This window comes from Mesoplodon bidens (genome assembly GCF_964165515.1).
Source record: "Mesoplodon bidens genome assembly, chromosome: 5".
Lineage (NCBI taxonomy): Eukaryota > Metazoa > Chordata > Mammalia > Artiodactyla > Ziphiidae > Mesoplodon > Mesoplodon bidens.
In genome coordinates this window covers 66,881,950-66,904,110 of record NC_138161.1, presented here as the reverse complement: position 1 = coordinate 66,904,110, position 22,161 = coordinate 66,881,950, and the positions used below count along the sequence as shown (strand labels likewise).

General features: G+C 41.8%; 1 long non-coding RNA gene across 2 annotated transcripts; it reads left to right on the top strand.

The window, feature by feature from the left end:
* The first annotated feature begins 558 nt into the window (after window positions 1–558).
* On the top strand, window positions 559–20,485 carry LOC308617279. Of its 2 annotated transcripts, none has more exons than XR_014015851.1 (3): window positions 559–697; window positions 4,769–4,828; window positions 20,374–20,485. It is a non-coding gene; the product is annotated as an uncharacterized lncRNA (long non-coding RNA). The 2 variants fall into 2 exon arrangements; XR_014015852.1 differs by lacking the exon at window positions 20,374–20,485 and adding an exon at window positions 8,974–9,104.
* The last annotated feature ends 1,676 nt before the right edge of the window (window positions 20,486–22,161 follow it).

The following is a 22,161-nucleotide window of genomic DNA, read 5'->3' as shown; positions in this document are numbered from 1 at the left end:
AAGACTGACCAACTCTCTCTTTGTTCCCACCTTTCTGTTTGTACCACGTTGGTCTTGAGCAAACAAACAGGAGTTTGCAGTGTTTTTCTCTCAGACTGTACTTGAAGTATAGCATTTCAGAGGATCTCTGCTGTCTCATTTGTTGAGAGTCCATTACATGCCGAGCATTATGATAGAGGCTTGCAGATAATGCCAGAAGAAATCAAGCTAACAGGACCCAAGTAGTAAGATCCCTAAAACTCTGGACCCAATTTCCCCAACATCCTCAAAACAAACAAATAAAAATCAGCAGTGAAAGCCACTCCTCTGGATTGTTCCCATCTATGGACACCTACAGAAAGCTGAAGGATCCTTAAAAAAAGGGACACCAGGTTGTTTCTGCTGTTGTTGCTACTGCTCCCACCATAATATATAATGGAGAGTCAGAAACAGGATACAGATCTGTCAACACATTCTTCTGATGTCACAAGCAGGCACTTTTACACTCAGGAAAAGGAGGCCGGGCTGTACCAGTGGAATGCAGCCAGACGTCTTATTTCCAACAGTTATCCCTGTCACTCTGGAACTACAGGAGTCTCACGACTGGCCCAGAGGGCCTGGGTCTTGCATACAGAAGCCACTGCTCTCAAGCCACATGCTAAAAGAATTTCTTCCATCTGAAGTCCTGCCTATAATTTCCAGGACATCCCAGATCAAGGTAGGGTCTTGACATTAGTATTTTAAGTTCCCAAGGTGATTTTCATGTGCAGCCAGAGTTGAGAGCCCCTGGGCTTTGGCTCTGATCTCCTGGGACACCAGAATGAAGCTTCTGGGTCCTGCCACCATCTCCATCTCTACGCTTTGCCCAACTCCTGGCCTGGAGCAATCCTACTCCTTCCTAAGCATAGACCGCAGGGGTTAAGAAGGTAGATGGACTATAAACATTCTATTCTCCCCTTACTCTCTCCACTTCTCTCCCTTCATCTCAGGTGTAGGTCCCTCCTCCTCCGTGACCCTTTCCCACACACCTCAGCCTACTTCGCCCTCCCTCTGCAACAGCAGTGATCCAACAGCTGCCCAGCACACACTCACCCATGTGCGGTGTGCAGCCCCTCGCATGGATATTCATCTCTCCCGAAATCACAAACTCTTCGGAGACAAGAGCCATTCTTTTTTTTTTTTAGTGGTTTGAGAGATGGCAATGTTTTTAAATTAATTAATTAATTTATTTTTGGCTGCTTTGGGTCCTCGTTGCTGCACGCGGGCTTTCCCTAGTTGCGGTGAGCGGGGGATACTCTTCATTGCAGTGCACGGGCTTCTCATTGCAGTGGCTTCTCTTGTTGCAGAGCACGGGCTCTAGGCGCGAGGGCTTCAGTAGTTGTGGCATGCAGGCTCAGTAACTGTGGCTCTCGGGCTCAGTAGTTGTGGTGCACGGGCTTAGTTGCTCCGTGGCATGTGGGATCTTCCCCGACCAGGGATCAAAACTGTGTCCCCTGCATTGGCAGGCAAATTCTTAACCACTGTGCCACCAGGGAAGTCCAAGAGCCATTCTTTGAATGTCTTTATGCTCTGACAGGGATGAGCATGGAATGCTGTGTACACAGTAGACATAAGAGGTGCTTAAATTTAATAGAGAGAGGGAAGGGAATGAGAGAGGATAAATTCTTATTCAACAAATATTTATTGCACCTCTATCATAAAGCAGGTGGAGAAACAGTGAACAAGTAAACAAAAAGATAAAATTTCCCAGATAGTGGTAAGTGTAATAAAAAATAGTTAAACCAGGGTAAAGAGATAGGAAATGGATAAATAAATAAATAAATGAGTGAACTTATCAAATGTCTAGTAAATGCAAACTCCACAAACATTTAATTTACATCCACCCAGGGTTTTCCTCACCAGCTTGTACACAAGCAGAAGGGGGCCACTGAGTGTCTATATTATTTTGCTGGGGCTGTGGTAACAAAGTACCACATACTGGGTGACTTAAACAACAGAAATTTATTGTCTCAGTTCTAGATACTAGAAGTCTAAATCAAGATGTCAGCAAGGGGCTTCCCTGGTGGTGCAGTGGTTGAGAGTCTGCCTGCCGATGCAGGGGACACAGGTTCGTGCCCCGGTCTGGGAAGATCCCACATGCCGCGGAGTGGCTGGGCCCGTGGGCCATGGCCGCTGAGCCTGCACGTCCGGAGCCTGTGCTCCGCAATGGGAGAGGCCACAACAGTGAGAGGCCCACGTACCGCAAAAAAAAAAAAAAAAAAAAAAGTCAGCAAGATTGATTCCTTCTGAGAGCTGTGAGGGATCTGTTCCAGGCCTCTCTCCCTAGTGTGTACCCTAATGACCTCCCTGTAACTTAATTCCCTCTATAAAGACCCTATCTCCAGATAGGGTCACATTTGAGGTACGGGGGTTAGGACTTCAACATATAAATTTTGGAGGAACACAATTCAACCCATTATGGTGTCCAAACAAAGTTTTCACCTTTCTATCAGGATCCACAGAGTTTACCACTTAAAGATTATTTTGTTCAGTTGTAAGCTCCTTGAGGGCAGGAACTCTGTTGTTCATACCTATCTCTCAGGTCACTAGGACCATTCCTGGCACATGCAAGATATTTCACAAATGTCAGATTGAATTCACTTTTATTCAAGAAAACCCAGAGTGAAGGCAAAGCCATTTAACTCAGGAAATCAAGAAAGGGTGATAGCCTACAGCAATTCCTGGAATTCTCTGAGTCAATGGAAATTATGTTTCCATGACACAGAATCTGTCTAGATTTCTTAATTAGGGAATATTTGCATGATGAGAGGGGACTTGTTTCTGAATAGTCGTTACTTTCTTCCTCTCACATCCATGGCCTCTGCTTCTGACATCAGAATTATCTGTACAGCAACTACATGAGTCACAGAGAGAAGGTCTGGCTCTCAGTAGGGGAATGAACAGCAGGAAAGAGAGAGAGCATCTTAAGATAGAGACCCCTTACCAAGATGTACAGGAGAAAAGGAGGACCCACAGCTCAGCCTCTCAGGTACCAAATGCAATAGAAACAGCAATTAGCTTTAACCAAATGTTTCCCACCTTCAGAATATGCTGCTACTTCCCTTCCAGCTGCTCAGTAAAGGTCTCCAAAGCTCCACACCAGCTGAGCCCCCCGCCCTCAGTCCTTGGACCAACTGTGAAAAGCTCAACATCCAACAACCCAGAAACAAGACACATGGGTGTGAGAGGTGTGAGCCGTTACCTCCATCCTGCCTGACGCTCACTGAGGTCTATTATGCACTTACATTGTTCCCTACAGACTTCAGATACAGCATCTCAGTCCAACCACCTCAGATTCTCTGAATGGGGGTATTTCAGACCTGAAGACATGCTTCCCATGTCTTCTTTTTTTTTTTTTTTCCATGTCTTCTTTCACCACTAAAAATGTTGAATGAAGATCTTAGCAAGGCTTTATCAAAGTGGGGAGGCATTCTTAAGATCTATTTGTTCAGATAATCATAAAAAAGAAGTCAGGTGGTTAAGCAGGAAAGAGTTCCCATGCTTTCTCTTCCACCTATAGCAGATGTTCAGTCCTCTAGGTTGGACACCAAGCAAAACCCTAAGAGAAACTTTTGGAAGATGATCCAGAAAGCTAAGGCATATCAATCCAAATTCCAGCCAATAATAAAGGAGAGAACATTTTCACTGCTGTGAAGAGGCTGCTGAAGAGCCACAGTGCCAGTGAAAACGGTTAAAAGCAATGAGGGGCTGTTAGTAGTGTCTCTGAGGGAATGAGACCAAATCCTTGGACTATACAGCTTCCCCCGGGAGCTCTGGAGAGAGGACTCTGGCAGCAAATGCACACAGCTTATAATTACAGGACTTTCGACCTTCACTCCGGGAAGTTGGACTGGATCCTGTAAAGGCCGGAAGGAATTTGTTGTCCCCTGTGGCCTAAGGCTTGAATTAGTGTTTCTCAAATGGTGAAGATATTTTCAAGATCTCTTTGAGATTTTTTTGAAATTTGGCTTTTATTTTAGTGATAATATAAAAGCAAATTTTAGCTTGTTCTGAATCATCTGGATGACTTTTAGAATGTTCCATGAAACTTCAGTACCAAAAGTTGTGCTTGTGAATGTTTTCATAATAACTGAAGCTCAAATGATATCAGGGCTTGCTGTATAAGCGAGGATTTTGAAATGGTTTGATTGTAAAAAAACTAGTGGGAGAACTGAATCATCACATGGCAGGTAGTAAATGTGGACGATTGTATTGTCCAAAAATGGGCTCAGCGATATTCCTGGTCTAAATGCTCTTCCAGAATCTTGTCACTATCCCCTTAAGAGGTAGAGTCTATATTTCCTCCCCTTTAACCTCAGTGGGCCTTTGTGACTGCTTCAACAATAGAACGTGGTCGAAGTGATGTTGCATAGCTTCTCAGGCTAGGTCATGAAAAAGATAGAGCTTCCTCCTGGCTCTTTCTCTCTGAACACTTGCCCTTGGAACACAGCTCAGGCCCTATGGAGAGGCCACACATGGGTATTCTGTCTGGAAGACCCAGATAAGGGTCAGAAGCCAGCGTCAACTTCCAGGCACATGAGTGAACAAGCTTTTAGATCAGGGGTTAGCAGATTTTTACCTGTAGGCCAAATCTGACTTATTGCCTGTTTTTATAAGTTTTACTGGAATACAACCACACCCATTTATTTGTCTATGGCTTCTTTTGTGCTTTAATGCAGAGTTTAGTAGTTACAACAGAAACTATATGGTCTGCAAAGGCAAAAATAATTTACTATCTCATCTTTTACAGAAAAAGTTTACCAACCTCTGCATTAGATGATTCCAGCCCCCGGTCTTCAAGCCACCCCAGGTAAGTCCTAGGGTGCAGACACAAGCTGTCGCCACCAAGCCTCAACCCAAATCAAAGATTTCTGAGCAAAATAAATGTTGCTGTCTTAAGCCACTAATTTTGGGACGGCTTATTTCATAGCAATAGATGATTCAAACAGTTTTATAAGCATGCTGGATTCAAGAAGACCTTGCCATAGCAGATGATTTCATATTCAGATTCTACTGCTTAGAGTTTATCTTTGTATGTTCATTAGCAGCAAGTATAGTAAGTAATTACAATAAAGGATTTTTTTCATTCCCAACTCTATAATAAGAGTTAGATTAGATGCCTCCTTTAATTCAGATTTCAATAACATCACAATGCTAATCTTATCTGTAAGAAAAGATAATTTTACATTATTATCTAGTAAAACTTCTTTAAAATTGGTCTTCAAGACTTGCTTGCTGGCATCATTATGGTTAAGTGTGTGGTCTGATTATTCTGAACTATCAAACCAAGCTTTGATGATACTAGTGACATTCCCTATAACATATTTTTTTTTTTTTTTTTTTTTCTTTTTGCGGTATGCGGGCCTCTCACTGTTGTGGCCTCTCCCGTTGCGGAGCACAGGCTCCGGATGCGCAGGCCCATCGGCCATGGCTCACGGGCCCAGCCGCTCCGCGGCATATGGGATCCTCCCAGACCGGGGCACGAACCCGTATCCCCTGCATCGGCAGGCGGACTCTCAACCACTGCGCCACCAGGGAGGCCCCCCTATAACATATTTATGCAAACAGTTATTCTCTGCGTTAAAATAAAGTCAAAATGCAGACAAAAACTAAACATGGACCCAGAACGAAAACTTTTTCTATTTTTAAACAACTCTGGGTCTAAAACTTTTGTTTTGCTAAAACAAAATATCATCTCTCACATTAAATTTAATGATATAGAATTTTGTGGATTTTTAGGTTCAGCTTGATGATTTGGTTTTCTAATTGCCTAACCTGTAAACAGAGCTGTACACATAGGATTCTATACCTACTTTTACACATACATATGTGTATGTGTGCGTGTGTGTGTGCAACGTCAGAATAGGCGACCGAGTATATCTGTAATGTGTAATTTTTCCTTTAAAAGAGGCGTGAACATATATAAAAGGACAAATATTTTATAATTCTACTTATGTGAGGTACCTAGAATAGTCAAATTTATAGAGACAGAAAGTAGAATAGTGTTACTAGGGGTCGTGGGGAAAGGGGAATTGGGAGTTATTATTTAATGGGTGTGGAATTTCAGTTTGGGATGATGAAAGATTTCTGGAGAGAGATGTGATGATGGTTACCCAACAATATGAATGCACTTACTGCCACTGAATTTAACACTTAAAATGGTTAAAATGGTAGATTTTATGTGATTTCTATTTTACCAAATTAAAAAGAGAGAGAGGCCTCTACCTTACTTAAATATGAGAAATCCCAGCCCAAACTAAAAGCAGCTGAGGATCTCTCGGGGATCTTCCCCTCAAGCCTAGATGCTTAACCTAGACCTCCGAGGTTTTAACGCTCAGAAGGTGAAAAGAGCCCCTTTGGAAAGGGCACCAAAGAATCAGTGCCCCAGGAAAGAGCATCTCTCGCTCAGACTGAGGCACCCACCCCTTTTGGTAAGGGGCCCCTGACAGCCCCAGAGTCTGGGAGGGAGGAAGTGATTCCAAAGCGGAGCCGGACATTCTGAAAGGAGAAGGCCCCGCCCCCTGGCGGCGCGCCAAAATCTCAGCTGTAGCACATCCTTTTGTTTAGCACCAAATGAGAACTCCTAGAAGGCGGGGATCTTGGCTCAACACTGGAGACTGAGGTACCCCTCCAACAAGTAGTAAAGAGAAGCAGCGGAGGAAATGCGATTATAAGGGAGATTTGAAGGTAGGCATTGAAAGGAATGATGGAGCACCTACTAGGTGCCAGACTCTGTGCTTTACTTTCTTCTTCTCCTTTAAATCTTCACAATAACACTAATTGTTTGTGTGTGTGTGTGTGTGTGTGGTACGCGGGCCTCTCACTGTAGTGGCCTCTCCCGTTGCGGAGCACAGGCTCCGGACGCGCAGAGCTCAGCGGCCATGGCTCACGGGCCAGCCGCTCCGCGGCATAAGGGATCTTCCCGGACCGGGGCACGAACCCGTGTTCCCTGCATCAGCAGGCGGACTCTCTACCACTGTGCCACCAGGGAAGCCCACACGAATTGTTTTTAACCTACATTTTGTAGAAGACGAAACTAAGGCCGGCCGGGGAGATGAGCTAACTTGCCTAAATGGAGGCGCAGGTCCTAAGAAGCCAGGATGTCTGGCTGTCAAATCTCTGGTCCCTGCCCCTTCTGCTTCCTTGTCGTAGCCTCCCTGGCCTCTCTCTCTCCTGCTCTGTAACGGCTCTACCTCGCTATAGCCTCCTCATCCGAAATTACCTTCTTCGGAGGCTAAAAGGAGCCCTTGGGCTCTCTCTGAGTAATGTAAGGATTTGGCAAACAGTAAGGGACCCTGGAGAAGTGGAGTCTGGGGGAAACAGTAAATCAGACCACCCCCTGCTGGCACCAGAAGAAGGCCATGCCAGGGCCCCTCGCGGTGCCAGAGGAGACACCCCACATCATTCGGGGGCACTAATATGAATTCTTTCTTCAGAGTGTTTAACATTGCTGGTGCACCTGGGGACAAAGCCCTTCTGGAAGAAAATTAGGCATGCTAAACATTCTTCATAGCCAAACAGCACAGCAACCCTTTCTAGCTACACTGTTTGAAAATAGCTCTAAAAATAATATCATGAGTAGCTTCTATTTGCCCCTTCCCAGGAGAAGGTAAACAAGTAAAATCAAAGGCAGCTGCTGCTCCAGCAGCCTCTTCCTGTATTTGTTTCTTCTCTCAGGGAGGACCCATCCCCCCCACCACCCCACCGCTTTTCCTACCCTCCACGGTTTGGCCATCAAATTTGGCCATCTCCTCCATCAAATTAGGCATGGGCACAGCATCCGCCACTTGACATTTTTTCAGTAATTCTTTACACTTTAGTATGAATTAATTTCTTGTGTATACTGCCCGTTTGATATTTTCATAGTTGAATCAATATTCTCCAGTAACCAAACTAAGGGGCTAGGCCCTGGAAGAGGATAGAGGAAGTTATGCTAAATGACTTGTAGAGGCCATAATGATTCCACACCTGAAGAGACTACAGATGCCTCGAATGGAGCTCACACTTGTGGGTTTGGGCCACTGGATGGCAATTACACCCATCTCCACTGTTGCAGCCAGCCCTGGACAACAGGCCTGTCCCTGGAGCACTGCAGTCTGACTGCATGTCTTTCTCGGACAAAGATCTTTGAGAAGCTCATAAACACCCTTTCATTACAGCAATCACCTCTTTCTTATCTACCTTTAACTTTACTAGAAATACTTCTAAAATCAGAGAAACATTAAAAATGAAAAGAGAAAACCCTTATACCTCAGTAGGAGATAAGTAAGCAAGAGCCTTCCTTATGTTGTGTGCTTTGGAAAACCTTGGTCCCAGGGACTCCTCTTTGGAGTTGCCCTCTCTTCCCAGCCTTCCTCTCAAGGAGCCCTGTCAGGATACTCCGGTTAGGCTACCCTCCCGTGCCTCCTTCTCCACCTGGAAAGGTCCTAGCTCCCATGCCCCTCTTCTGTGAAGCCTTTTCTACATCCTTTCCCAAACCTTAGCCCCACCCTCTCACCAGATATGTTCAAAACAGTGACTTGTCATAAGACTTATAAAGCGTTAACTCATCATTCCATCATTACTTGCCCACGTGTCTTCCTTACTGGATGGCAAGTGTCTAGAGAGCAGGGACAAGGTTTTATTCATTTCTGATTTTCATAGTGCCCAGCCCAGCGAGCTGCCAACCACCACCTGGACAGCAGGTGGAGACTGAAGAGAAGAGAACGCTGTTACCTTCTCTGAAAATCCCAGCTGTCAGAACTAAGCATTATCCAGTCACTGGGCAATTTCACATTATCTCTTCTGCCCTGTCCTAGGGCCTAAAGAGCTGAATCACTAGGTGGGTGGGTGAGGAATGGGGTGTGTTTAGGTGAGGATTTGAGGCGGTATATGCGCTGTGGTGTGGAAATGCTGACATATGGCTGGGTTCCTTTTGGACGCTAATCAGTTCCCTTATCTCTGCTTGCTCACAAGGAAATGTCATCTGTCTGGGAGAAGTGGCCAAGTGGATGAAGGCCATTTCCGTCTGTCTCAAAGCTGACTTCCTTTCTAGCTGCAAGAAAATTGTCCATAGAAGGACACAATTTGGAATTATGTCCTAGAACATCTTCCACCCACTCTGCTTCCTTCAGAGTCTTGTTACTCAAAGTATGGTCCTCAGAGCAGCAGTATTAATATCACCTGGAAACTTGCTAGAAATGCAGAATCTCAGCCCCCACCCAGTTCTGCTGGATCAGAATCTACATTTCTGCAAAAATCCCCAGGTGATTTACATGCACAATAAAGTCTAAGAAGACTGATCTACAGCACACCTTGAGGCCACAGTATTTCATAGTGGGCGTGGTGTCTCTGTCTCGTTGCAAAAAGTCAGGGTCACAGTGGGATTAGTCAAATTCTGCCCGCTTTAGGTGTTTAACAGAAAGCCCATTATCTGGCAATGTTCGGACATTAAACAGCCGGGACAATTCTTTAGTTTATTAGGAGTTAACTATAAAGCCCCAACTGGTGGCAACCTGTACTCCAGACCATGGTCTCTGTCAGGCTTTCAGAATATTCTTCAACATTAACCAGGCCATGATACCTGTGATCACCTGGCATAGCATATAGACTAGGTAAAGACAAAATGAAAGTTTTCTCATAGGCATTGAAGAACCACTGCAGTCCAGGTGAGGTTTTCTCAGTAACTGCATCAGACAAGTCTGAGAATTAGCAGGCCACTTGGGGTGGGAGTGAGGGAATCATGGGACCTGTGGAGAGTTACAGCCTGGGCTTACTTGAGTGATATTCACGAAGTCTGAAGAGGCCCCTAACTAAACCGTCGTCAACCCCAGGAATCCTCCACAGGGCAGTAGTCCCAGCAAGGATGGCCTGGGGCTGACCTCAACCACACTTTGCTTTCTGTAATTGGGGCAACACACTGTTCCCAGGCCTTCTGGAGGTCAGATGAGTAAGGGGTCAGAGCAGAACATGTTCTCAGGGATGATAGGAATTGAGTCCACCTGGGAAAGGAGGCCATGCCATTCATGAAAGTATACAGATTGCCAGGGTGCATCCCTGGTAAAGGAACATCTGTAGGGCAAGACAGCATGTGGCAGCCTGGGGGTTAGGCAGCCAGTGTGTTCATGGCCAGCTTAATGTGAGGACTCTCCTGAGGGCCTGCAAGGCATTGTGCAGACTTGACAATAAAGCCCGAACTGGCCTCAGGAGACAGGCAGAGAATGAGCTGTTGTGCTAAGCAAGTTCTAAGAAACAGAACTAAGTGAGGCAAAGAAAGGAAGCATACTTTCATAAGTTTTAATAAAGATACAAGGTAGAAGTGGAAGAAAATGAGATCCAAGGAGATAAAAATAGAATGGGATTGGAACTGAAGACCTATTCTGTTTACAACCCAATTTCACCCTGAGCTGACCTTGAGTGTAGAGAGCTTGTATTGTTTCCTTTCTCCTATTTACCTTTCTCTTGGTATGCAGGAAGTGACTCCTTGCCCCTTTTCTCCCACTCAGGTCCTAATAGAACCCTTTCTTCCTCTGTCTCCAACCCCATTGGCTTTCCTGACAGAATCTGCCAACAGTCCCTCGTGTGGAAGCCGTCACTGACCCATGAAGTGTCCTGTCAGAAACTGTTCCCAGACCAATGTGAACAATGTGTATACATTTTACATACATACATATATATGAATATGTATATTTTATATGTAAAATTTTATGGTAACAGTTTAATAACATTTTAATTTTTAATATTTATTTTGTGGTAACAGCTTAATAATAACTATATATAGTTGTTATTAAACTTTTTATTCTTTATTTAAACTTTGTTGTAAAACCACAAATATTACCCATAACCCCTTCACCTAAATACAGGTATTTTATCTCTCTATCATTCCTGTGTGCCTTAAAATGACAAACATATCTGAATATAACCCATGTTGCCCCAGGCCACAGCTGTCTGAAATAAAATAGAGTCACAGTAATGGTAAAAGTGGCATTTCTCAGGCTTTGCTGTCACCTTCAATTTTGAGAAATCTGACCACTCTCAAAGTCCACCCACCTCTTTCTGGGAGTCCCTAGGCTAAGATGGGGGTGGAGGTGGTCTCTTGTATTTTCCCAAACAAGGTTTTTTCTGTTACAGAGTGATCTTTCCCATCCATCCTTCTACCCCTCTCTGTTCTGAAAGTTTTGGTGTTACCTCCTGCATGTCTCTACATCCAAACTGTAACTCCTTCCCCGGTATCTCCACCCCATAGGTAACTATGCCCGTTATAGATTTAGAGTCATCTCAAAGTCCCCCCCGCCATCCCTTTATCTCTGCATGGGGCTCTCAATGTCTTACAAGCCTCTGGACCTCCAACATGATCTCTGAGTACTAGGTGAAAAGGCAGGCTGAGTGAATGATGGGATACCGCACTTGGAATCATACAGTGAGACACACTCCTGGGCAGACCCATGGTTATGTGTAATCACCAGTGCTGCAAAGGTAGCTCCCCGTCTAGAAAGCCTATTGGGACTCAAGTGATGGAGGGTGGTGTTAATGTGGGAGAGAATCTTAAAATTGCTTCAGTTAATTATTTTAAAATTTACAATCTCCTGCTTTGATGCTTAGTGGTAACAAATGGCGATACACCTCACAACCTGACATCACCATTAAGAACTGGAAAGCTGGGACTTCCCGGGTGGCGCAGTGGTTAAGAATCTGCCTGCCAATGCACAGGACACAGGTTTGAGCCCTGGTCCGGGAAGATCCCACATGCCACGGCGCAACTAAGCCTGTGCGCCACAACTACTGAGCCTGTGCTCTAGAGCCCATGAGCCACAGCTACTGAAGCCCACACACCTAGAGCCTGTGCTCTGCAACAGGAGAAGCCACTGCAATGAGAAGCCTGTGCACCGCAACAATGAGTAGCCCCCACTCGCTGCAACTAGAGAAAGCCTGAGTGCAGCAATTAAGACCCAATGCAGCCATAAATTAATTAATTAATTATTTTAAAAAACTGGAAAGTTGGATGGTTTTTGCTATAGGAATTCAAAGTATTGATTCAACTAAGCTGAGAGTAAGAGAAGTCTCCGCACAGAACATGAGGTATGAGCCCGGTTTTTAGAGATAAGTAAAATTGATATGGGTAGGAAGAGCTGGTGAAAGCTTATTGTGTGGAGGAGACCATATGAACAGAGCCTGGAGGCAGGAAAGCACAAGCCTTGTTCACTGGCTCGTTTGGCTTTAACTATGGGAGTGGGAGATGCAGCTGGAAAGATAGATTGCCACATTGAAGAGAAGTCTTAATGCCAGCTCAGGAGTCTGGATTTTTCCTAAAGGCACAGACAGATATTGAAAGATTTTGTGCACATGAATGACATGATGAAATTGGCATTTTAAAGAAAATTGTTCTGGTGTTTGTATTCAGAAAATATAGGAGAGAAAATCTGAAGGAGATAAAGACAAATATACTTATTGTACCTAGGTCTTTGGATTTCTTTGAATCTTGATTTAAGGTGCTTGTTTAAATATAGTTATAGCTAATTTTAGTGAATATTGAATACATATTTTTTAAAAGATTTTTTTGATGTGGACCATTTTTAAAATCTTTATTTTATTTGCTACAATATTGCGTCTGTTTTACGTTTTGGTGTTTTGGCGGTGAGGCGTGTGGGATCTTAGCTTCCCGACCAGGGATGGAACCTGTACCCCCTGCATTGGAAGGCAAAGTCTTAACCATAGGACCACCAGCGAAGTCCCCTGTAATGTTCTTGATAAATTTTAAAATGCTACCTATTAAAGTATAGCTGATTTACAATATTGTATTAGTTTCAAGTGTACAGCATAGTGATTCAGTATTTTTACAGATTATATTCCATTAAAAGTTACTGTAAGATAATGGCTATAGTTCCCTGTGCTATACAATATATCCTGGTTACTAACCTATTTTACACAGAGTAGTCTGTATCTCTTGATCCCACACCCCTAATTTGCCCCTCCCCCTTCTCTCTCCCCTTTGGTAACCACTGGTTTGTTTTCTATATCTGTGAGGCTGTTTCTGTTTTGTTATTTATGTTTGTTTATTTTATTTTCTAGATTCCACGTATAAGTGACATTGTATGATATTTGTCTTTCTTTGTCTTATTTCACTAAGCATAATATTCTCTAGATCCATCGATGTTGCTGCAAATGGCAGAATTTCATTCTTTTTTATGGCTAACATTACAGTGTGTGTGTGTGTGTGTGTGTGTGTGTATACACACATCTTCTTTATCCATTCAGTCTGTTGATGGGCATTTAGGTTGCTTCCATATCTTGGCTACTATAATTAGTGCTGCTATGAAGATTAGGGTGCATGTATCTTTTTGAAATAGTGTTTTCATTTTTTTCTAGGTATCTACTCACAATTGGAATTGCTAGATCATAGAGTAATTCAATTTTTAGTTTTTTTTAACTTTTTCTTTTTTTTTTTGGTTGCACCACATGACTTGCAGGATCTTAGTTCCCCAACCAGCAATTAAACCCAGGCCCTGGCAGTGAAAGCGCCGAGTCCTAACCACTAGACCATCAGGGAATTCCCCTTAACTTTCTCTTTCTGATAGTTCATTATTAGTGTATAGAAATGTGACAGATTTCTCTATATTAATCTTGTATTCTGAAACTTTACTGAATTTGTTTATTAGTTCTAATAGTTTGGGGGTGGAGACTTTAGGGTTTTCTATATAAAGTATCAGGTCATCTACAAATAGTGACAGTTAGTTCTTTGCTTCCAATTTGTACACTTTTTATTTCTTTTTCTTGTCTGATTGCTGTGGCTAAGACTTCTAATCCTATGTTAAATACAAGTGGTAAGAGTGGGCATCCTTGTCTCATTACTGAATTTAGAGGAAAGGCTTTCAGCTTTTTACCACTGAGTGTGATGTTGGCTGTGGGTTTGTTATAAATGGCCTTATTATGTTCCCTCTATACACACTTTGATGAGAGTTTTTATCATGAATGGATGTTGAGTTTTGTCAGATGCTTTTTCTGCATCTATAGAATTGATTGTGTTAATTTTATCCTTCCTTTTGTTAATGTGGTGTGGCACACTGATTGTTTGTGAATGTTAAACCACCCTTGCATCCCTGGAATAAATCCAACTTGATTTATTTGAATCTTGTTCTAAATTGCTTGTTTAAATATAGTTATTGCTAATTCTAGTGAATGTACCAAGTACATATTTTCTTGACAATTTAAAAATTTATATTTTTGATGGCAAAAAAAAATACTGAGTGATGGACCTAGAGTCTGTCATACAGAGTGAAGTAAGTCAGAAAGAGAAAAACAAATACCATATGCTAACACACATATATGGAATCTAAAAAAAAAAAATTCTGAAGAGCCTAGGTGCAGGACAGGAATAAAGACACAGACGTAGAGAATGGACTTGAGGACATGGGGAGGGAGAAGGGTAAGCCTGGACGAAGTGAGAGAGTGGCATGGACATATATACACTACCAAATGTAAAACAGATAGCTAGTGGGAAGCATCCACATAGCACAGGGAGATCAGCTCGGTGCTTTGTGACCACCTAGAGGGGTGAGATAGGGAGGGTGGGAGGGAGACGCAAGAGGGAGGAGTATATATGTATTTGTATATATGTATATATATATGTATATGTATATGTATAGCTGATTCACTTTGTTATAAGGCAGAAACTAACACACCATTGTAAAGAAATTATACTCCAATAAAGATGTTAAAAAAAATACTGAGTAGAGAAGCACTCTTCGTGATTCCCTTAACCATGCTTATAGGAAGCTCAGCTACTTAAAACATCAGACTAGGGCTTCCCTGGTGGCGCAGTGGTTGAGAGTCCGCCTGCCGATGCAGGGGACACGGGTTCGTGCCCTGGTCCGGGAAGATCCCACATGCCGCGGAGCGGCTGGGCCCGTGAGCCATGGCCGCTGAGCCTGTGCATCCAGAGCCTGTGCTCCGCAACGGGAGAGGCCACAACAGTGAGAGGCCCGCGTACCGCAAAAAAAGAAAACAAAACAAAACAAAAAAAACAAAAAAAAACCATCAGACTATATATAATTTACCTATCGGTACATTAGAATAAATAGCTTCTAGTAACAATAAATTCATCAGAGAGATTGTAAAAACGGCAGGTATTCTGAATTGAACTTTTGTTTAGCAAACCAGAAAATGTGAGATAAATGTGTTTCAAATATGAAAGGTACATAAATTCAGATGACTTCATAAATTTTTTTCCTCAAATGTGTAAACTACGTTGTGCATCTATTTTTCCTGTTTACAAAAATAGTGGTATTTCTTAAAGTGCTTACATTGATGTTAGACTTTTATTTTGGTTTGGTTTGATTTGGTTTGGTATGGGTTGGGTTTTTTGCTTTGTTTTGCTTTATTACTTTTTGCCTTTCTATATTTTCCCTACCTGTGAGTCTTGATGGGAGCAAATCTTGCCTTCCACTATAGAAAGTGGAAGTGCAGATTCTCACCTTCCAGCTTCTTTGACCTTGAGCATGGGAGCGTGCTCTAAGATCAGTCAAACAAATGTGAACTCCCTGGACTTTGAAGCAGGGGTTATTGTCACAAAGAGGCATGTGTCCATTTTGGTGGCAGGTGAAGGCGGAAGAGCTTCTAGTCAGCAGCAGTGGTATCCAGCACTTAAAGCTGGGCAGCACTGTGAGGTTTGGTGGCCAGGAGTTAGTGACAGCAACAGCAGTGTCCTTACCAGAATGGTTCCAGGTGCAGTTTGGGGTCCCTGGTTATTGCCTTCCTCCTAAACTTGGTTTTACAGACTGCCAGGTGGTTCTGTGAGTTCTCAGTATGCTTTAAATAAGTTCCTTTTCCATTTACATTAGAGTCGGTCAGCCTCTATTGTTTGTAGGAACCTTGGCTGATATATATAAGTTCATTGTTTAAAAAGATTAAAAAGAAAAAGAAAAGAGAGAGAGAAAAGGCAAAAACTAAAATCACTCATAATCTCCTTTATGATAACATCCTTTAACATTTTATCTCTAAAGCCATTCAGAATTTGTTTCATACATCTATATACATTAAAATTCACATATGCACATGTGTGCACACACACGATTAGTTAAGGTGCTTTTAGATGCAAGTAACAGAAACTTCAACTCAAATTGTCTGTAACAGCTGCTATTCTTGGCTTCCTGACCTTCAACCTCACCTAGGCCTCAAAGACTGAAGAATACAGACTGACCTTCTAGCCACCCTTAATGATCCAGGCTGGCCTGATCCTATTATAAATCTACCAATATCATTTCATAGAGCCAGGAGATCCTGGACTCCACTAACCACAGTGACTGCCTCCTGACTGAATGTAGCACCAGCAAGCTGTCTACCAAGGCCCAAGCTTTGTGGACCAGCAGAGGCTCACCCATAGGGGAAACCTGAGGGCCTCTAGTAGAGCTCTGCTGTGACAACAGCTTCCTGCCACATCATCTGGATCTGTAACACCCACTCTGGTTCTCCTCCCTAGTCTCTTTGCAACTCTTCCTGCTCAGATCTAAGAGTTTCAAGTGGATCTTGATTCCCATGCTTGTCCTTTCTTGGGCCTGGCATCTTCTATGGTTGTCTTGAATTCTGGCCCTGGACCACCTTTAATTTCACTCTTTCTTCATAGACTTTCTACCTTCAATTATTCTGTTGCCTTACCTTAGCTAGCTCCTGACTTGTGATTTGGTGTTTTGGGTCCCATTGACAGATCCTGGTCAGGGTTCTTGGTCAAAGTGTCATTTATCCTTGTACCAATGAGTACCCTATAATTCCAGCAAGCTTGGAACAGGAAAGTAGCAGAAAAATCATCAAAATCTGGGTATTATATCAACAGAGGCAATCTGGGAAATTTATGCGCCAATTTTTGTTTTCCTCTTTGCAGTTGTCTATACTAAAATTTCATATATTTTTAAACAGTGTTATAACTATGACCACATCCAATCCATTGACAACTAAATAGGGTTTGTCCATATTATTAGCATAATGACTTTTAAAGTATATTTTAAACCCAACTGACCATTTTTTCCCCTTTTATGGGGTGGCATGAATTGTTCTAATTGATATAAGAATAGAAAGAAAGAAATATTGAGAGGTCAAAACTCTACCAGTTATTGGGTGCTGTTAAGGGCCACTCTCTTTTAGCTTTTAGGGAGCTTTAATGAGACCAAGCAAACACCAACATCTCCCCCACCCACAGACTGAAGTTCCGTGAGTTTTAGTTGGGGAGCCAAAAGGTAGAGGAAGAAGGGATGTAGGATGTCTGCAGTGGACTCTACTGCATACTCAAATGTCTCATGTGAGATTTGGGAGGTGGGGAAGAGAAGGAGAGAGAGAGAGAGAGAGAGAGAGAGAGAGAGCAAGAGAAGTGAGCTCCATATTGGGTCAGACAGAACAACACAGGGAAGAAAGAGCTGCCAAAGGGGAGATGAAAACAACTGGAAACGAGAACTGAAGCCGTGAGCATGACAATATGAGCTTCCTGCCCCTGCTACCTGAGGATGGCAGAGTGCCGTGCGGCCTCCTCAGAATGCAGGCAGGAAGTGGAGTAAGGGACCGGCCCTTTCTTAAATCTTGAGGGACATAATCATCTCTGCTGACATCTGGGTTTAGGTGTTGAATATTTTCATCTCCTACAATCTACTTTCAGGAACTTGTCATCTATCGCTATCTGTATTTTGCTGCCGTAAAAGGAGTTACCTACCCAACAGAGAAAAGCACAATTAAATAAATTTACTTCTCATGAGAACTGACTTTTGAGCACTTTTCAATTGTCTTCAGGGGCCCACTGACACTAAAGTCAAATAATGCTGCCTGAGAAATCTGCATATTTAAGTTGGGCAAGTACCTTATACCTGCCCATCTGCCCATAACGTCCAGAGAGACTGAGAAAATATGAAAGTGTGCACATCTGACAGTGCAAAAGTGAATGAAAGCAAAGTGTGTCCTACATTATAAATGAATGAATGGGTAGGTGAGTGAGTGAATGAGTAAACTTACCCGTCAGAAAATTCTTTCCAAGAATAGAACATGTTTCTTTCCTTCTTTTCCTAATTGAGGAAAATCTGCTGATCTGATCTGCTCTTCCAATCCTGATCATATCAATTTGCATTTAAATTGTTTACCCAGTATGGTCACCTCACAGGTCCTGAGTCAAATGCCCAGGAGAGGAGTTATTTTCCCAGCTTTAATGTAGAGGTCAAGGAATCTTTCTTATTATTTCCTATGAGTCCCTGCCTGCCCTGTCACTCTCAGTTCAAGGCCTGGATGCCCCTAATATATATGCTGAGGGTCACCCTGTTCCTGAGCTGATCTTGATCAAGGCAGGAGCCTAGCTCCATCAGCTGGTGGGTCCTAGACAGAATCTTGTCATTTGTTGTGAGTTTCAAGTGGGCCTTAGCAGCCCACGTGTAACTATGCTACCGCATACCCCAACATGCCATGCTTAGTCGTCTGTACTTGACCTCCTCCCGTTTGCCCAGATTTCTGCCCTGGATTCTGATCCCTTTGGCTAGAGTCTCAACTCTTTACCTGGATCCCAGCAGCGCATTCCCATACCGCACCCCACCCCTGCACTCCCAGACTCAGGCTGGGCAGGGATTTGAATAAAGTGAACTTGGAAAGTTATGATCCTGTCCCTTCCTGACTTTAAGTGCTAGCATTGCCTGGAAAGAATTCCCATCTGACAGAGTGACCTCCCTTAAGTATCAATATGGAAGTGAGCAAACAGTCTTAATATGATATCCCTGTTTATCTAGGCAGATGGGGTGTGAGTGGGGCTAATACCAATCTGGTAGGTAAGATATGGCAGCAAACAGTGACATTCCAAGTCAGATGGTTGCCATCTGTAGCAGTGGTTTAGTTTGACACCATCTGTTCATTCTTGGCAGGTATAGTAGCTGGGTCTCAACTCTTGGAAAAAGATGGATAAGAGCTAGACCTTACTTAATTGGGCTGAGGAACATGGTAGGTCACCAGTTTTAACAGGCTACCAGCTTGCCAGACAGGGAAACTCAAATGGGTGCCTGCTTCTATAGATTAGTTCATCCCAGGGTGGTGGAGAAGAGGGCAGAGTTTTTCAAACTGTGGGTTTCAATGAACTAGTGATTTGATATCAATTTAGAGGGTCTCTACAAGCATTTTTTAATGAAATGAAATGCGTAGAATAGAATAGAACAGAAGGTATCAAAGTATACGGAATGTAGTAAAGGGTATGTTTTATGAAACTTTTGCTTCCGTTACATAAGCTTTATATGCACTAACTATCTCTGAGATATGTAAGTAAAGGGGCAGTGGGAGATGGAGAGAGAGATGTATTTTCATTTTCAGTTTGAAGTTTTAACACATTCAGAAAGTGAAAGTATAAGCAATAAACAAATATTTGCAATAAATATAATGGACAAACCTCAATACTCAAAATAAATTTTAAGTCCTATAAGAAAACCACAATTACATGAAGATAGATATGCTGTTACATGTTATTGTTGCTAACAGCAACAAATTGGAAATGATTTAAATGTCTATTAATGAAAAAATAAATAAACTAGGGTTCATACCACTTTGGAGAATTATATAGTAGTTAAAAAGAATGAGGGAGATCTATATGTACCAATATGAAAATATATCTAAGATGTATCCTTCAATGAGAAAGTAAGTTCCAGAATATGTACGTTCTATCAATTTTGTATGAGTGACAATTTATTTATTCAGCAAATATTTATTGAGCAGCTACTAAGTGCTGAACACTATTTTAACTATTGGAGATCTAGTGAAGAATGAAACTGACAAAACTCCTGATTCTATGGGTCTTAAGTTCTAATGGTGGAGACTGAAGCAAAATAAATGTTTCCTAGTATAGAAGTGAAATGTACAATGGAGAAAAATAAATCAGGGAAGGAGAGTAGAGAGTCTTGGGCAATGAAGTTTGCAATTTGAAATAGGAGAGAGACTGAAAGAGGAGAGGGAACAGGCCATGTGATTACTGGGAGAAGAGCTTTCCAGGCAGAGGGAACAGCGAATCAATTGCTCTGAGGAAGGAGAATGGGTTGTTAAAGGAAAAGCAAAGACCAGTGTGGCTGTAACAGAATAAACATTGCTTTCATATATCGAAAAATATTGATATACACATATGTAATAAATACTTAGACTCCATGGGCAAGTAGACAATGGCTATGACAAACTCATGTGAGAAGAAATAGAACCTCAAACCAACATTTAGAACATTTATGTAGCTTCTCTAATACAAAAATCAAATATTCGAGTCAGGTATTCTTCCCAACATGTTCCCTTGCCATATGTCTGCCATACAGATTGGAATTGCCTGTATCTTCAACTAGTCTCTGAGCTTTGTGAGTGCAGAAACTGTTTCTGTGTCTGTTGTATTTACAGTTTTATCTCTGGAGTCTAGCACTGTTCCTGGCACTCATGGGCACTCATAATGGCCTCTGTTACATGCTGTTTACCACATGCCAAGAAGAGTTCTAAGGGCTTAACTCATTTTATCCTCACAATATACTTTTGAGGTAAGTACCATTATTGTTGCCATTTTAAACATAGGGTACTGAGGCAGAAAGAAAGTACGTAACTTAATGAAAGTCCTATATCTGAGCAAGAATTTGAACCCTGGCAGTCTGTTGCCAGAGTCAACATAAACCATTATAATGCCTTTTAATAAATATGTTTAAGAAATTCATCAGGAATGAGATTAAACAATATTTATCAGATTAAAATAAAAGCAATAAAACCCCTTGCTGGAGAGGCAACAGGGTAACAGGCACACTGTCCATTCCTCAGAACACAGTGACTTAGAATCTTTCTGCAGAGCAGCCTATACAGGTAAAAGTATTAAAACTGTTTGTCTTTTGATGTACAACTTCTTTTAGTAATGCTTGAGGAAATAATTTAAACCAAAAAAGTTGTTTGAATAATGCTATTTATATCTGCACCATTAACAACAGGAAAAAACTGGGCACAATGCGAATGTCCTGATTTGACGACTGGTTTTGCAAAATATGAAGTAAAATAATGTAAGCATATAACTATTAAAATGATAACTTGGTGATCTATATTTGTGTATCTGACTGTACATATGAAATAAACCTAAGTGGAAAAAGAACCAAACTAATATGTACACAGACATTAAAACTATATATTATACTTTTGCTATGACAAATAAGGACCAAGAGATTTATATAAATAGTTAGCTCTGTTAGCACAATAAAATCTTTGTGCTTTACTTCCATAAAATTTTTAAAAATGTGTAATAACAGGGACAGTGATGTGTATCATCCCTTAATAAGGCTGAATTCATGAAGCAAGGTCTATAAAGATCATTTCCTCTAAGAACCAATTCTAGAGTGTTGGTACCTGCCAATATGTATTTACACATCCAAGCTTGGGGTTAGGATTGTAGAGAGGTTCTTTCAACCCTGCTCCTAGGTGTAGAAAACTTAATTCAGTCTTTCTAAATCAGAATTGCCACGAAAGTGACCCAAGCCTCATCTGTATTTTGAGAAAAAACTCTAAGGAAATTCTGATAAACAGCTATGTTTGAGAATAATTGCAATGATACCTTGATATATATATATATATATATATATATATATATATATATATATATATATATATGCCTGTTTTCCATAACCCCTAAAATAAAATCTTTTATTTTAGCTAATTTGTTAAGTATGAAGTGTTATTTCCTAGCTGATGTGTTTACTGAGCATATTCATGAAAAGGCATCATTAAGGTGCATACTTTTTAAAAAGCAGCAGAAAATGCTAGCAAAAGCCTAGAAGCAATCTAAATATTCATCATTTTCAGACTGGTCAAATAAATAATTGTCCTTTCACACAATGGAAAACTATGCTGCTGTTTAAAAAAATGAAGCAGAACTCTATGTACATATAGAAAATGTTTCAAAGATATATTGTTAAAAGATAAATGTGAGATACAGAACAGTGTGTCCGTTGTGTTAGGGTTATGCCTCCCCCATTTCCCCAGTTTGTATGTTCATAGATTACCTGTGGAAGGAGACACCACGAACTGGTAACAGAAGTTGCCTCTGGGTACCAGACTTGGTTGATTGAGGTTACAGTGATTAGGTAAAAGAGTAGATTGACTTTGCTTTACACACGCTTGCATTTATTAATTCTTAAATAATAAAATAGGACTAATTAG